Source organism: Aptenodytes forsteri, unplaced genomic scaffold (assembly GCF_000699145.1).
Source record: "Aptenodytes forsteri isolate BGI_AS27 unplaced genomic scaffold, ASM69914v1 Scaffold139, whole genome shotgun sequence".
Lineage (NCBI taxonomy): Eukaryota > Metazoa > Chordata > Aves > Sphenisciformes > Spheniscidae > Aptenodytes > Aptenodytes forsteri.
Genome location: NW_008794414.1, coordinates 1,353,614 through 1,357,518, shown reverse-complemented (window position 1 = coordinate 1,357,518; position 3,905 = coordinate 1,353,614).

Genomic DNA, 3,905 nt, shown 5'->3' with positions numbered 1-3,905 from the left:
TTTTGTTTTTACTTTGTACAGCCATGGATGTAAAATCTTTGCCTACCTTAATGAATTGCTCCTTTCTTAATCACTATCTCTGATAAAGATCTGCTCTGGGTTTTGTTGAACTTGAAGCTTAAACCAGTAAAATCTTTTGTTTGGGTATGCCTTTTACTCCATTTCAGTTCTCTCTACCACTTTGTTATTAAGATGAATAAATTAAGCTTGTTGTGTCTTTCATTATATGGTAGATTCTTTTATATTTCATAGAATCACAGAATCACAGTATGGTTGAGGTTGGAAGGGACCTCTAGAGGTCATCTGGTCCAACCCCCCCGTTCAAGGAGGGACACTGTGCAAACTGTGCCAGTGCTCAGTCACACTCACAGTAAAAATGTGTTTCCTGATGTTCAGACAGAATCTCCTATGTTTCATCGTGTGTCCGTTGCCTCTTGTCCTGCCACTGGACACCGCTGACAGGAGCCTGGCTCTGTCCTCTTTGCACCCTCCCTTCAGGTATTTATATACACTGATAAAATCCCCCCTGAGCCTTCTCTTCTCAAGGCTGAGCAGTCCCAACACTCTCTTCCTTTCCCCATGAGAGGTGCTCCGGACTCTTAATCATCTCAGTGGCCCTTCACTGGACTCTCTCCAGTAAGTCCATGTCCCTCTTGTACTGAGGAGCCCAGAACTGGACACAGTACTCGAGGTGTGACCTCACCAGTGCTGAGTAGAGGGAAATGATCACCTCCCACTTGTTTCCAACACTCCTTCTAATGCAGCCCAGGATACCATTTTACCACCTTTGTGGGAAGGGCACATTGTTGGCTCATGTTCAACTTGGTGTCCACCAGGAGCCCTAGGTCATTTTCTGCAAAGCTTCAGACAATGCTTTGGCATGACATCAGTGATGCCACATCACTTTACTCAGTTCACCAAGAGCTTTCTTGAAAGGGACGTATCAGAAAGGAGCATAATATTTCACCTGTCATTGCTTCACATCTATGTCAGATACACGAGCTTTATGAATAAGTAGATTATATCCTTTTGTTTATTAGACACAAGAAATTCTTGCCCTTCTGCCCTCAAGTTCAAGCTCATACTTGGTGGATTGTCACCTATGACCAACAATTGCCTTTCAGAGTCACTGCTTTCCAGAGCAGAGTCCACCACCTCATAGAAAAAAAGATATGTATTTTCTTCTTAGATATACAGATTTCTTTTCACTCTCTTAATAAGTTGTTTGCTGGCATCCAGCTTATTGAACAATCCAGATCATGGTACATTTTTCCCCTTCATCAGTTTTCCCGCAATCCTTCAGTCACCTACAAATGTTATCATCAGTGATGTTATATATTCTCATTGATGAGAATATAAACTAATGTCAGGGCAGGAACTGAAACCTGAAACTCTATTAGGAATTTACATGCTCAGTCATTACTCTCTCTTCTTCGTCCATTTCAGGTTCAAATAGATAGCTTTAGATCCATTTAATGCATTTAGTATTTTGTCTAATTGTTATAATTGTAATCAACATCCCTGTAGTTGCAAGTTAAATGTGTTCTAGAAATCAATCAAATTTGTAATCTCATTAAAAGGAAGAAAAACAAGTTCATTTGACAGCATCTATTTTCTGTAAACCCATATTGATTAGTATTAATTATATTATTCTCCTTTAATTTTTTTATTAATTGACTCCTCAGTCAGATAATTCATTAGTGGGAACAGAACTGGTGCCAGACTGTTAAGCATCTAATTATGTGGATTTTTCTGTTCATATTTTTAAAATTTTAGCAACAAATTAGCTTCTATGCTTCACCGAGTTATAAAAAAAGAAATATTTATTTTCCAGACAGCTGATCATTTCTTTGAAAACTCCTCAAATTGTCATATTCTAAGATATTGAGCAATCAGATGAATTTATTCCTTTGTTCTTATTCATAGCACTTGTTATCTTCTTCTGAGGCATTGGTAACAGTCTGTGAGAGACAGGTTACTGAACCTGCTGGTCTGGTTTGATACCGTTCTTATACTGGACTGAGACATACTATTACAATCTTCACCCACGTACTCATGTGTATAGAGCAAAACCCGGACACACTTTTAAATTAAAATCTCATGGAACAAACAGGACTTTTTTTCTTATTCTTGAAGTTTTGTGAACCTAGAAGTCAAATGAAAACAGTGGCTTTCCATGATTTCATATGGTATTCCTCCTAGAAGCAGGCTGAACGCTGCTCAGCCGTGCAGTGGACATACAGTGTAGTTGTAGGACAGGTTTTTGGCGGGACAGGAGATGTTGAGTCCCCATCCCTGGAGGCATTTAAAAGACGTGTAGATGCGGCACTTAGGGACATGGTTTAGTGGGCATGGTGGTGTTGGGTCGATGGTTGGACTCGATGATCTCAGAGGTCTTTTCCAACCTTAATGATTCTATGATTCTATGATTCTTGGGAAACTGAAACATTCACTTTTAAACATTACTTGCTCTTCATTAGCTATATTTAGGGTCATTCCAAGTCTTACCTATAGCACTCATTTTTTTATTTCACTGCAGATTAGCACATAAAATGTTTCAACCAAAATTTCAATAGTTCATTGTACCGGGTCTGGCTAAAATGGAGTTAATTTTCTTCATAGCAGTCCATAAATGCTGTGTTTTGGATTTGTGACTAAACCAGTGTTGACACACCAGTGCTTTGGTTATTGCTGAGCAATGCTTGTGTAACATCCAGGTTTTCATTTTCCCGCTCTGCCCCTGCAGCGAGTAGGCTGGGGGTGAGCAAGAAGCTGGGAGGCGACACAGCTGCGACAGCTGGCCCCAACCGACCAAGGAATATCCCATACTATACAGCATGACGCTCAGCCATAAAGGTTCAGGGAAAGGAGGAAAAAGGTGGGATGCTCGTGGTTATGGTGTTTGTTTCCCCAAAAACTGTTCTGTGTGATGAAGCCTTGCTTTCCAGGATGTGGCTGAACAACTGCCTGCTGATGAGAAGTAGTGAAAGAATTCCTTATTGTGCTTCGTTTGCACACACAGCTTTGCTTCACCTATTAAACTGTCTTTTTCTTGACCCATGAGTTTTCGGCTTTTGCTCTTCTCATTCTCTCCCCCATCCCACTGGCGGGGAGTGAGAGAGCAACTGGGTGGGCACTTAGTTGCTGGCCAGGGTTAACTCACCACATTACAGGTAGCAGAGATCTTTAAGTAAGTTTTTACTTCTAAGTTTCCAGTTTTAGTTTCTGACACGCAACATTGTCAAGTTTGGTACCTGACTACAAAATTACGACAAGATAGCAAGTGTTTTTCTCAAAGTTTCAGAGTATTTCAACCCATAAGATTAAAGTGACAAACTCAACTTCCACATTTAGAAAAAGTTTTTAATGCTTAATATGTAAGAGTCAGAAAGAAGACAAAATTTCACACTTTTTAAACCAGCCTGGTATTTTGGCACCCACAAGCCACCGCTTCGAGTACTCAGAGTCGGCATTTGCCAGGCTGATACCGCTTTCTCCTCTGAGTTTGCTTAAGCATTTAAGTGAGCAACCCAGTTTGGTTTTAGCCATCATCAATGGTACTTTATAGTTCTGCAGATAGCCTTACACGTAAAAGCAGACTGAGAAATTCCCTGGTGGCACAGGCACACTCTGGCCATTGGGCTGACACCACAGAGCGAGGACTGCCTGTCTCCACCAAGGCCCAGGCCGGCCCAGGCCTCTCAGTGGACAAAAACCTTCCTCCATCACCAGGTGCTGAGAGAAGGCCGGAGGCAAACCCACCCTCCCACTTGTGCCCGCTGGGAGGGACGTGGCTGGGCCCCCGCTACCCAAGGTGACACGCACACACAATATCCCTCCTGGGCAAGGGAGGCTGAGGGCGCACAGAAAGACAGACAACAGACAGACCAGACAGACTCACTGAC